The 6515-nt window shown below is 40.8% G+C and overlaps 1 pseudogene; it reads left to right on the plus strand.

Moving 5' to 3' along the window:
• The first annotated feature begins 200 nt into the window (after positions 1-200).
• On the plus strand, positions 201-1196 carry LOC121028990 (developmentally-regulated GTP-binding protein 1-like; annotated as a pseudogene).
• The last annotated feature ends 5319 nt before the right edge of the window (positions 1197-6515 follow it).

The raw sequence follows: 6515 nt of genomic DNA on the forward strand, positions 1-6515 counted from the left end.
TATGCGCAGGTACTGCATTAACACCTGATGGGTGTGGCTGCTCTGCACCAGGTGTTTGACGGGAAGCAGTATAGAGACTACCACATCCCCTGGGATTTGCCACCAGGAGCAGCACCTGAATCAAGATCAGGTCTTGGCTCTTGGCTCTTGAAGCCAAGATGGCTTAGATTCAAGAAAAACAAGGCCACAATACACCGCCTATGCCTGATGAAGTCTTTCTAAGCTTTAGAGAACACATTACTCCAAAAGCTCGCGATAGTGGGCTGGGAGAAGATGTTGATGTGGCCAAGATTAAGTGATGCTCAAATTGGGTTTGTAGATTTTCTATCCCAGGAGAAGTCAACACTACTTATATTACAAATGACAGCCTGAATTCACTACTCTCACCACCTATAGTTCCTGGTGTCATCAGATACAAAGGTGCCAAGATCCAGCTCCTGAATCTCCCAGTTATCAGTGAGGGTACCAAGAATGGGGAAAAGTAGAGGAAGTCATTGCAGTGGCCTGAGCATATAACTTGATCCTGATTGGTTCCTGGTGTTCTGAAACCGTTGGAACATAAGATAATTGAAAACAAGTTGGAAGGCTTTAGTATTCACTTGAACAACAACCCTGCTTACATTGGCTTTAAAAAGAAGGATAAGGGAGGCATTAATCTCACAGCCACTTGCTCTCAGAGTGAGCTGGATGCTGAAATTGTGAAGAGCATTCTGGTTGAATACAAAATTAATAAGGCCGGTGTGGCTCTGCATAGCGATGCCACAGTAGAGGACCTCGTTGGTGCGGTAGAAGGAAACAGAGTTTATATCAGCTGTATCTATGCGTCAAATAAGATTGATCAGGTCTCCATTGAAGAATCGGGTATCATCTATAAGGGGCCTCACTGTGCATCCATCTCTGCCCATCGCTGATGCAATTTTGGCAACCTGTTGGAAAATATCTGGTACTAACAAAAACTAGTGAGGATTTACATGAAACCCATAGCCCAGTTGCTCCATTACATATCTCCAGTGGTGCTGCCTTCCCCCAGGATCACATGGAAGATTTCTACATGAATAATCACAAAAGCCTTATCAAAGAATTTAAATATCTTTAGGTCTGGGGGGGGGTGTCTCTCTGTGAAACACAATTCTCAAAAAGTGGGATAATACCATACATTGGAGAATGAGGATGCCATTCAGATTGTGAAGAATTGAACCCTTCTCCTTTCCCAGTCTGCCAGGCCAAGCACAGCAGCTTTCCCCATGACTAAGCATTCTACTCCAGGTCTCTTCTGGCTTTGGCAGCCACAAGGAAGATGGAGGCACCCACAAGAAACTTCACTTGTTTTGGGGGCACCTGGGTGGCTCAGTCAGTTAAGTATCTGGTTCTTGTTTTCTGCTCAGGTCATGATCTCACATTCGTGAGATCGAGCCTTGCATCGGGCTCCATGCTGACAGCCTGGAGCCTGCTTGAGATTCTCTATCCCTCTCTCTCTGCCCATCTCCCCCTTGTGCTCTCTGTCTCTCTCTCAAAATACATAAATAGACTTTAAAAAAAGAGAAAATTTGTTTTATCTTAGTGTTATCTTGTGTATTGAACTGCATAAAGGACCTGGTAGAGGGGGAAAAAAGCCACATTGGGTGACGATTTCACAAATATCTACCTGGGGATTCATAATTAAGGCAGTCATTGGCTGATAAACACTTTTGAAATCTTGTTCAGGGCATGTGTATGCAAATCTGAAATATGTAAACAAGGACACCTATACCTGAGGTGAGGTTAATGAATGTTTAATGAATTCATGAGTGACATAAGCTTTCAGCGACAGTGTTCATTTTGATTTTAGTGCAAAGAGGACACATCAGTAATTACTTATTTAAAATTTTACCTTTCATCATTTGAATAATGGGAAATAAAGACAGATCTCAATATGTCCTGTTGCTGAAGAAAATGACGAAACATTGGGGCGCCTGGGGGGCTCAGTCAGTTAAGCGTCCGACTTCGTCTCAGGTCACGATCTCGGGGTGTGTGAGTTCGAGCCCCGCGTCGGGCTCTGTGCTGACTGCTCAGAGCCTGGAGCCTGTTTGAGATTCTGTGTCTCCCTCTCTCTCTGCCCCTCCCCCGTTCATGCTCTGTCTCTCTCTGTCTCAAAAATAAATAAATGTTAAAAAAAAAAAAGAAAATGACGAAATATTATAACCACCAAAGGGGGGAAAATGTTGTGGAAGTCCATATAACAGCAACTTTGTTGCTTCTAACTATGTTTATAGAAATATGTTAAGTATAAGCTTTTCGGCAATCCAAATATTTCATGTTTGATCTGTGAATATGATGGGTAGGAACTGTTACAAAACAGAAGAAAAGGTGAGTCCTTAAAATATTCATTTCTAGAATGTGTTCATGACCTTTTGTGCCTTGTGCCACATAATGATTTATTCATAGAGCATTGATAACAAGTGTGACATAGTCTAATACACAGTGGATCAAATCATTGAGCTGGGATATGGAAGATTGTAATTCTCATCTTAGCTCTCATTACCTGTGTGACCCTGGCCAATTCATTCACTCTTGCACTCAACATTTCAGAAAACTTCTTGCATGTGCTATGAACTCTACTAAGCAATAGGATGTCGTGGTTAACACAACTGCCCTGACTTCATAAAGCTTACATTCCAGTCATTTAACCTCTATTCAAGTCAAGACACATAATTCCTTTAGTCTCAAGTGTCCTTGTTTATGAACTAAAAGAATTGGATACTTATAATATCCTATCAAATGCTCCTGAACCTTCATCAATCAAATATGTGCTTTCAGTCATGTTTTCTGTAACGATTGCAGGTCGTCCTGAGTTATGCACACCAGGTTGGAAGATCCCTATGTGGCCACTAGCAACTGTCCCTTGAGCCAGTTGGTATTTTTGCCAGTTGGTATTGGACATATCATATGTCCATGTGGACATATGATATGTCCAGTGTCATCACAATACTTGCTAAACAATGCAGGTATGCATCCCATAGTCACGAGATTTTATGTTCCGTTCCATAACCCAGAGCCTTCCAACCAGCGCAAACGGGCTACGGGGTCTGAGCAGAGAGCAATTCTCTTCAGTGTCAAGTGATCTAACAAAGTATGGTAGGCTGGTGCTTGTGGTCTCCTAAGGCAAGCAGCCTTATCTGTTGCCTTTCATGTACTGTATTCATATATCATTTTTAGATGTGTCATGATGTAAAAGATTTTGAGAAGTATTACTCTAACTGAGTTATAAAACCAAAAATGCAAATTACAATGAAGGTAAAGACATCAAAGGCAGAAGATATTTAGGAAAAGGTCACAGTCAGGGTCACCAAAACTAATTTAATATTATCTGTATAAAATTGGAACCAACAGATCTCAGGCTATTTCCAAGAGTTTAAAACTATGCACGAATATGACAGTGAATCTAAAGTGAAGGAGTGAGTGGGCATCTTTTGTCAAGAGTCTCAAAGAAAGCTACAAATTCATGATTTCAGTTTATGAGGCTGTAACCCCTTCCTCTCTATTTCATATATTTATAAATACATTCTCTAAAGGGGCTATAAAATAGCCTCCATATTTGTAAAGTTAAATAACATATAGTATCAGTTCTAAATTCCACTGGTTATGTCCATGAAACCCCAAGAAATAATTATTTTTAAAGTGCCCTTCCTCTCACACAGCCACTGCCTTAAATCCACCTTTCAAGTCTATCAGCTGATCCACCTGTCCGTTGTCTCCAGGGTGTTTCCCTGTTTTCTGCAAGACATTTTAAAGGCTCCCCTTTGTCTGTATAAATGATTCCCACAGAAGGCGGAATGCACAGGACACTATAAGCTCTAATTATTTCAGGAGGGATTTGTATGTTGTTCAAGTGGATTTTCTTTAAAAGTGAGTAGCAGTGATCAGCTGAATGATATAGCAGTCTTTCTTTTTAAAAATTTTTAAAATGTTTATTTATTTTTGACAGAGAGAGAGACAGAGCATGAGCAGGAGATGGGCAGAGAGAGGAGGAGACACAGAACCCGAAGCAGGCTCTAGGCTCTGAGCTGTCAGCACAGAGCCCAAAGCGTGGCTTGAACTCACAAACCGCAAGATCATGACCTGAACCAAAGTCGGACGCTCAACCGACTGAGCCACCCAGGCACCCCAAACACAGCCTTCTTGATCCGAATTCAGCCTTTCTCTTTAGTCTCATCTCTTACCATCCCTCTTTCAAACAATTCTAAACTGTTTACAGTCCCCCCCCCCAAATATTGATGCATCAAATACTCATGCATCTGAAAATGCCTTTCTTTTGCCTATTAACATCCCGCATCTCAGGCACCTGGGTGGCTCAGTCAGTTAAACGTCTGACTCTTGATTTCAGCTCAGGTCTTGATCTCATGTTTCGTGAGATCAAGCCCCACATCGGGCTCCATGCTGACAGCTTAGAGCCTGCTTGGGATTCCCTCTCTGTCTCTCTCTGCCCCTCTCCCTCTCACACTCTCTCTCTCAAAAATAAATAAAAAATCTTTAAAAAAGTATCTCCCATCTCTGCTTGTCAGGCACTTCAATGGCACTTCTCTGATCTTCACAGATAAAGCATATCACTCTGGGTTTTGCATCTGCTGCCCCTATAACAGAAGTTAAAATTATGTTTATGTCCATCTTACCACTAAATAGGATCTTTCTGAGTGTGGAGATGATGGATTGTGTCTTGTTCAACCAAGGTAAGGCCCAGCATATATTAGGTACTCAATAAACATTAAATTAAAAGAACATTTTTCTGTAAGGTTTTTCATAATATTCTTTGAAGCTTTAGAAATGAAAGTATAATTGAGGATATTGTAAGATAATAGGATGTCAACCTTGAAAAAATGTTTTCAACTCCTTGCAGAATTAACATATTCACTCAGTGTAGTGAAAGAAGGATTTGAAGTTACAATGACTATATTCCTTTTTCATTTCAGCAATGAGTGTGAAACAAACAGTGTGCTAGGTATTGAGAATTAAAAAGATAAATAGGGGCAACTTGGTGGCTCAGTCGGTTAAGTGTCTCACTTTGGCTCAGGTCATGATCTCCTGGTTCATGAGTTCAAGCCCTGCGTTGAACTCTGGGCTGAAAGCTTGGAGCCTGGAGCCTGCTTCAGATTCTGTGTCTTTCTCTCTCTCTGCTCCTCCCCCACTCACACTCCCTCCCTCTCTCTCTCTCTCTCTCTCTCTCTTTCTCTCTGTCTCTCTCTCTCTCTCAAAAAATAAACATTCAAAAAAATGTATCTGGTTTTTGAGGGGTGTGAGTGGCTTGGTCAGTTAAGCATCTGACTTTGGTTCAGGTCATAATCTCATGTTTCATGGGTTTGAACCCCACATCAGGCTCTGTGTTGACAGCCTGGAACCTGCTTTAGATTCTGTGTCTCCCTCTCTCTCTGCCCCTCCCCTACTCACACTCTGTCTCTCTCTCTCTCTCTCCTTAAAAAATAAATAAACATTTAAAAAATTTTTTTAAACTTTTATCTGGTTTTTGATATTCATAAAACCTACCCAAACTTCACTCAAAAACTCATGAAAATAAAGGGGGAAATAATGGTTTCAATATCATCAATTCCAAAGATGAATAAAAATCAATACCAGTATCTGGAAGGAAATTAATGTGAACTGGTAAACTGCCAAGATTCTAGTTAATGTTATACCTTGCCTTTGTTTCACAAAATAAACTCAGCCTTCAGTAACACAGCAGATGCTTCAAGATTCTAAGCAAAATTATTTTAGACCTAAATTCAATACTTGGCTATAACAGAGAAGCCATCTCCAAAGGGAGCTCCTGGCAATGTTAGCCTATACCATCCTTTTATAAAGAAAATAAGATAAGGAGAGAGTCTTGTTCCCAATATTGCCAAAAAAAACAAAAAAACAAAAAAACAAAAAAACAAAAAAACAACCAACCACAACAACAAAAACAATGTTGGCGTTTCTTCTGAGTGCACCAATGTGGGTCATAGGGTCATACGCCAATTTCTGAATCCATCACTGCGGCCAAGAGAATTAAATGACTTAATTGGCCAAACTTAGGTTATCTCTCCATACCTGCTAAGAGAGCAGTAAGGGCAGGCAGTCATCCACACCTAAACTCCACGGACTAAGAATGGGCTCTTCTAAGTCTCATCACATCATTGGCATAAGAAGAAAGAGAAAAATACGCTAAAAAACCAGAAGCCCACTATAGAGTAAAGAGGGAGAAAAAGTCCCTTCTGCATTATTTCTCACTAGGACTATGAAGACTATATAATAGTAGGTACTGTAGGTAGGGCAAATCATGTCTTATTATAACTATGAAATCGTGTTCGACCTCACGGATGCTACAGAAAGACCTTGGAAATCCCCAGGGATCCACGCACCACATGCAGAGAGCCATTCCTATAGAAATACTTCTGAAATTTTGATGTCTGCTAATGACTTGGAGATTCTCGATAAAATATAGATCGTCATTTTGTTGGTCTAGGATGGGTCCTTAGAGTCTTTACTTCCAACAAGCTCCCAGA

The sequence above is a fragment of the Herpailurus yagouaroundi genome, unplaced genomic scaffold, assembly GCF_014898765.1.
Source record: "Herpailurus yagouaroundi ecotype Mexico unplaced genomic scaffold, PumYag 100, whole genome shotgun sequence".
In the NCBI taxonomy this organism is placed as follows: domain Eukaryota; kingdom Metazoa; phylum Chordata; class Mammalia; order Carnivora; family Felidae; genus Herpailurus; species Herpailurus yagouaroundi.